This window comes from Lemur catta, chromosome 1, assembly GCF_020740605.2.
Source record: "Lemur catta isolate mLemCat1 chromosome 1, mLemCat1.pri, whole genome shotgun sequence".
Classification (NCBI taxonomy): Eukaryota; Metazoa; Chordata; class Mammalia; order Primates; family Lemuridae; genus Lemur; species Lemur catta.
Window position 1 is genome coordinate 282,720,930 of NC_059128.1, and position 7,286 is coordinate 282,728,215.

At 43.8% G+C, this 7,286-nt stretch overlaps 1 long non-coding RNA gene across 1 annotated transcript; it reads left to right on the forward strand.

Moving 5' to 3' along the window:
* LOC123630762 lies at nt 1–4,378 on the forward strand. Its single transcript, XR_006732758.1, has 3 exons — nt 1–999; nt 2,105–2,221; nt 4,225–4,378. It is a non-coding gene; the product is annotated as an uncharacterized LOC123630762 (long non-coding RNA).
* Nucleotides 4,379–7,286: the final 2,908 nt, after the last annotated feature.

Sequence of the window (7,286 nt, forward strand, 5' to 3'; positions counted from 1 at the left end):
CTCAATGCTGCCCGTGGGAGCCACAGCCCCTCCCTGGGGGGTGGGTGAGTGAAGGGCCGCAGGAGGCCAGGGGTGCATTAATGGAGGCCCCGTCACAAGAAGGGGTTGGGGAGGCTTGCCCAGCACACGCCCTGACCTGCGGAGGATGGTGGCTCTGCCACGATGCCTGCCAGCTGTCACAGCATCTGCCCGCGGACCCACCTGGCTGCCTCTTGTAACGCCTGAAGGTGTTCTGGGTCTCTAGTCACACCGGTCCCTGTGGGCTGATTTTCACATGTGCAGCGCTGTCGTGGGCAGGAAACCAGAAGCAAAGTCGGGAGAGAGACTGGCGGCCCCCAGCGCTGAGGACATCACCCCCAGCTCCTGACCGCGCCGAGAGACGCACACCGGGCACTGGAAAGTCCCTGTTGGTCTCCGGCTGGTCCCAGGATCTGGGAGGAGTCTCCGTCATCTCCAGGGCACTGAGCTGGCTGGTGGGACTCCTCCAGCCGTGCCCTCCAGGGCCCCCTGCCCTCCACCCCGTCCTCCCCTCTGCTTCCTTCAGGCAGGTGTGCGCAGCACCTGGCAGACTCCGGCGGCTGTTGGCTGGGAACGTGCTCCCTGCCCTTGGCCAGGTCCTCCTCCTGCTGCTGTTTTAAAAATTATTTTTTAAAAGCTATTTCTGAAATCCCTGCCGCCAACTTTCTCATTTGCAGGAAAACAGTTAATCCCATGGAACTCCTTGCTCTCTGGTCAGGCGATTAGGAACTTGATCTGTGTTTTCCAAACCTGCCTGAGAATAATGTGGGTGCTTGTTAAGAACGCAGGTCCCCAGGCTCTCCCGGGGAAGGACGCGGAGTGGCTTAGCACACGGACACTCAGGGCTGGCCTAGCCCAGGAGCTTGTTAGAAATGCAGTCCCCCAGACCTGGGAAAGCAGAGCTGTTCATGTATTTTAACAAGCCCCCCAGGTCATCTGCAGCCACGTGGAAGTTCGAGAAGTGCTGGTCCGGGCACACAGGTACTTTGTATTTACTCCCTCCCACATCTGATAGGCTGTTATTTATATTTGCTTTTAAAATATTTTATTGAGGCATAATACACATAAAGAAAAGTGCCGGCCGGGCACAGTGCCTCACGCCTGCAATCCTAGCACTTTGTCGGGACAGGAGGACTGCTAGAGGCCAGTTCGAGACCAGCCTGAGCAAGAGCAAGACCCCGTCTCTACAAAAGCCAGAAAAATTATCTGGGGATGGTGGTGTTTGCCCATAGTCCCAGCTTCTTGGGAGGCTGAGATAGGAGGATCACCTGAGCCCAGGAGTCTGAGGTTGCAGTGAGCTAGGCTGACACCACGGCACTCTAGCCCAGGAGACAGAGCGAGAGCCTATCTCAAAATAAATACATAAATAAATAACAGTGCATGTATCATGTGTTCAGCTCGGGGAGTTTTCACCAGTGAGCTACACCCGAGTAACCAGATCAGGAGTCGTCACGTGGTCAGCACCTGGGACCCTGCACGCACCCTGTCAGTCACGACCCGCTGGCCCCCTAACAAAGATAACCAGATACTGGCTTCCAGCTTCTCACGGCATATGCACTTCCGCCTGTCTTGCTCTTTCTGAGACAGAATCGTGCAGTGAGTGCTCCTCTGCGTCCGTCCTTTGTTCCTCGGGCGTGGGACTCGTGCGTGGCGCTGCACGTGCTGCAGTGTATTTGTCCTCCAGGCTGAGCAGACGAGCAGAAGAGCACCCCACTCTGCTTAGCCACTCTGCTGCTGACGGCGCGGGCTGCTTCCACTTTGGGGCCATTATGAACATGGCACCTGCGTGTCTTAGCTCCCATGGTGACGTTAACATAGAGCTAGGTTTCAGAGCCCTGGCCTGCACCCTGCCACGTGCAGTGCCACACCTGTTGGGCACAGCATACACCTCCGCAACGACCCAGTGCCCTGTCCCGTCTGCTCCGCCTTCAGAGCCCATTGGGTCACGGCTGGCAGCTTGTCCTTTCTTTTCATCTTTGTGTCCTGCTGCCCACAAGTTACAAATGGCCACATCCAGGTGCCTCTGTATTCTTCCAGGATAGGAGGAGCTCTGGGGACTTTAAAGTTCTGCCTCACTTTCTTTAAGTCACACTCAGGAGCTGTAAGAACAGTGTCACCTTACTCCCCGGCCCGAGTCTTCAAGCACCCAGCCAGAGGACAAGGCTGCGATGTGACTCTGGCCTGAGCTCCCTGCTGCTGGCAGGTAGATGGTTCCACACGGAGACAGGGCCTCGGGGCCGGGATGGGGGTGAGGAGAGTGGCACTTGTCTGGAGTGAAAAATGTAAGGCGATGCCCAAAACTCAGTCATTGAGATAAACATTTTAATGCAATATTTAAAAAAATCCAAATTAATGCAATAAATCCATGATGAACAAAACAACATCTTCATTAAAGACTAGTGCTGAGCTGAGCTGCACTGGACCACAAACAAACAAAACAAAAGATGTGTGCCCCCTACACGTTCTTTTTATATTTTTTATATGTTTTTATGTTTTTTTCTAAAACATTAAAGTAGCTGAAAAATTCTGAAAAATGGAAAAGTGAAACAGTATTTCAAGTTTAAATATTTTACTAACACCAAATTTATTATAATTTTACTTTCCTGGCTTTTAATGGAAACATTCATCAGTGGTGTTTTCAACGTCTACTTTGCTTATCTCATTTTCAATTCAGATGGCTGTTGTGTTTGACAATTTCTCTTAACCAAGTGATCTAAAATAATTTTAAATTAACATTGTATATAAATTTTTAATATTAATATTAAACAGCAAATATTTTAATATCATTAAAATTATTTAAAGTTGTCACTTAATTAAGACAAATTATTACACATGGCAGTTCTCTCATTAATAGTAAATATTATTATCAAATATTAATATTAAATAGTATTAAATATTTAAAGTTTTACTAACATTAAAATTATTTAATACTCAGGAGGCTGAAGCAGGAGGTTGAGGCTATTCGCACCTGTGAATAACTACTGCACTCCAGCCTGGGCAACATGGCAATACCCTGTCTCTAAAAAGAGAAAAGAAAAAAAGAAATTATTTAAGAATTGTCACTTCATTGCCTGCGGTCCAGTGTCTTCAGAACTATTGGCTCATGTATTTTATCTGGTGCTTTAGTTGTTTTAGGTAGGAAGGCACATCCAGTCCCTGTTACTCTATCTTGGCTGGAGCAGAAATCCGACATAATTTTTTCTTTAAATATTATTTTTTTATTTCAAAATATTAAGGGGGTACGAATTATCTTTCTTACATGGACACCTTGTATGAGGCCTAAGTCAGGGCTTTTCATGTGTCCGTCATCAGAACAGTGTTCATTTTACCTGATAGGTAAGTTTTTACCCCTCACCCTCTCCCACCCTCCCCACTTCCTGGATTTCCAATGATCTTGACATCTCTTTGTGCCTGTGTGTGGCCATCATTTAGCTCTCAATTATTAGACAGTACATTTGGTGTTTGTTTTTCCATTCCTGAGATACTTCACTTAGGACAATGGTCTCCAGTTCCATCCAAGTTGCTGCAAAAGACATTATTTCATTCCTTTTTATGGCTGAGTGGTGCCCCATGGTATACATATGCCACATTTTCTTTATCCACTCATGAATTGATGGGCACTTGGGTTGATTCCACATCTTTGCCATTGTGAATTTTGCTGTGATAAACATTCCAGTGCAGGTATCTTTTTGAAAAAATGACTTATTTTCCTTTGGGTAGATACCCAGCAGTAGGATTGCTGGATCAAATGGCAGGTCTACTTTTAGTTCTTTGAGGAATCTCCATACTGTTTTTCATAGAGGCTGCGCTAACCTGCAGTCCCACCAACAGTGTATAAGCGTTCCTATCTCACTGAATCCATGCCAGCATCTATTGTTTTGTTTTTCTTTTTTACTTTTTAATAATGGCCATTCTGACAGGGGTAAGGTGATATCTCATTATGGTTTTAATTTGCATTTCCCTGATGATTAGTGATATTGAGCATTTTTTCATATATTTGTTGGCCATTTGTCTATCTTTTGAAAACTTCTGTTTATGTCTTTTGCCCACTTTTTAATGGGGTTATTTGTTTGTTTCTTGCTGATTTGTTTAAGTTCTTTGTAGATTCTGGATATTAGCCCTTTATTGGATGTTTACTTTGCAAATATTTTCTCACATTCTGTCTGTTGTCTATTAACTCTGTTGATTATTTCCTTTGCTGTACAGAAGCTTTAGACCAATGGAACAGAATAGAGAACCCAGAAGCAACTGATCTTTGACAAAGCCAACAACATATACTGGAGAAAGGAAGCCCTCATCAATAAATGGTGCTGTAAAAACTGGATAGCCACAAGCAGAAGAATGAAACAGGACTCCTATCTCTCACCATGTACAAAAATTAATTCAATATGGATAAGACTTAACTGCAAGGCATAAAACCATAAAAATTCTAGAATAAAATGTAGGGAAAACTCTTTCAGATATCAACCTAGGTAAAGAATTTATGACTAAGACCCCAAAGGCAAATACAGCAACAATAAAAATAATTAAATGGGACTTAATTAAATCAAAAATCCTCCATAACTGAATTTTTCCTTCATATTTTCAATCTTGTCTCTTTGTGCTCATTCTGTACAATTTTTCTCTGATGTGTCTGCTTGTTCATTAATTTTCTCTAGTCACATGCAATCTGTTCTTTAACTCATCATGTTTTTAAAGTTAAAATTTTTTATTTTCCTTTTTAGAAGTTCCATTTCTTTCTTTCTCAAATCTGCTTGTTCAGTACTGATAATGTCTAATTACTTGTCATCTTTATTATTTCACTTTTCATTTCCTTAAATGTTTCTTAAGTATCTGTTATGACCAGACACTTGACAGTTGCAATAGCAGCAGTGTTGGAAGGTCTAATTCTGTTTCTGGTTGTTTCTGCTGACTCTCACTCCCAGAGTTTGCCTCCTCATGTGTTGAGTGTGAGCTCTTCGCTTGATCTGCTAGAATCGTGGAAGTCTAAAGCAGTGCTTTCACATGGAGAGGATTGTTGTTGTATTCTATTGCAAGCCAAGGGTATCATGGACTTGAAATCACAAGTTGGGGGTTTCCAAGACCACCCCCAGGTTCAGAGATTTGCTAGGAGGACCCACAGGACTTGGCAGATAGTTGTACTCATGCATGTGATTTATTATAGTGAAAGGACACAAAGAAAAATCAGCAAAGGAAAACTGAGTATCGAATCTGGAAGAAACCAGGAGCAAGCTTCCAAGATCTTCTCATAATGAAGTCACGCAAGATGCATTTAATTTCTTCAATAACTGCTTGTGGCAACATGAGTTAAGATGTCAACCAAGGAAGCTCATTAGAGACTCAGCCAAGGTTGTTACTGGGGGCTGGTCACATAGCCACTTTCTGCCTAGCATGTACCAGCATTCCAGACTTTCGGAATGAAAGCAGGTGTTCAGCATAAACTGTATGGTTGGTACAAATAGTTTGGGCCCAGTGAGCCACTTTTATCAGGTTTGGTAAGAAACTCCTGAAATCCAAGTTCCTAGATGCCAGCCAAGGGCTGACCTTGAAGCCTTTCTAAGGAGAGCAGTCTCAGGCTTGCTATGGCAACGCTTCTCTGTACACGTGTGAGCCTCTGCCCCCTGCAGGGTCCCCATTCAGTGTGGAAGTCACAGGCTCAGCCCCTCACTTTGTCACTGACTCAAGGCTCATTGTGCGGAGACAATGACACTGGGGTTGTCCACCCTCAGGCCACCAAGCTCTGTCTAGCTCATGAGTTCTGTTGGCTTCTTGAAGGTGGGTTGAGCAGGGGGCTTGGAAAACCCCCTCACGCCTATGAGTCTGGCAATTCATCAAAAAGTGTGTCTTATCAAGAATCCGGGTGCTCCTTAGCACAGAGTAGTAGGAAGGCTTCTCAGAGCACCTAATTTATCATGTGTCATAAGTAAAAGTCCTTTATGTTTGTTTTTTAAAGAATTTTTAAAACTCTCAAGAATAATTCCTTATATCAGTTGTCCAGGCTAAAAAATAAACCTAAATGTTGGGAGGTTGCCATCCACTGAACAGAAACTTTTGAAGGGGCTAGGGCTCACAGAAAGAAAACAAAGGGGGAGGGTGGGCAGTGAGACAACTGGTTATATTTTTGTGAGGCCCAGGAAATCTATATCTTACATAAAATAAGACAAATGTGAGAAGAGAAAAAGGGAGTGAAGGAAGCATCAGTTATGTAGATGTCCCTGGGGAGGTGGAAGAATGTTTGATCTTGTCTTGTTTCTGTTCTACACCTGGGAAGATAAACTTGTAATCAACATTTTTAGTGTGGAATCAAACAGACTTCAGTTTCAGGAGTTAGACTTAGCCCACAGACCCAAAGTTACAATTTGCATGTCCTTGCACACATCAGGTCAAAAAAAGAATAGTGATCACTGAGAGAAGAGAAAGAGATGAGATAAACCACCAGTCTCCCTGAGTTGAGGAAATGGGATTGGGAGTCTGGGTTTGGGAGTCCAGAGGAGAGAAGGCACCTAGGGTTCTGAGTGTAGGAGTGTAGTGTGCTCGAGAACAGAAAGCTGGCAGGGTCGGGGGGGAGGGGAGGGAGAGAGAGAGAGAGAGAGAGAGAGAGAGAGAGAGAGAGAGAACAAGAACACTCTGGATATCTGCAGGGGGGATCACATGACTCTAGCAAATGAGGAAACTTCCTGAGGCTGGTAACAAAACAAAACAAAAACAAAACAAAAAACTCCAAAACACCTGAAAGGATTAGGGGGATTAATCCCTGGAGTTTACACAGTGGTCTAAATAACTCATGGGGCATACTGTGTTTGCCTCTGTAGTGGAACAAAATTAGCCCTCAATTATATGCTGCTCTGATCCCACTTACTACATTTTAAAGGCAAAACCTGGATAGAATTGTTTCCAACTAAGTTAATTATGCCCCCCTCCAAACAAAGCTTCAGAATATTTACAGGGATACAAAAATAACCAGGTCCCAACAAGGTAAAGTTCACAATGGCTGCGGTCCAACAAAAAATTACCAGACATGCCCAGAGGCAACAAAACGCTACCCAGAGTGAGGAGAAAAAGAAATTAATTGAAAACCAACCTAGAAATGGAACAGATAATGAAATCATTAAAAAAAATTAGTTAATACAAAAGAAGGAAGAAAAAGATAAAACTTGGAACAAACAAAAGATGGGATAGACGGAAAAGGAATAAGATTCATTTAAATCCAATCATACAAATAATCACATTAAATGTAAATGATATAAACATCTTGACTCAAAGGCAGA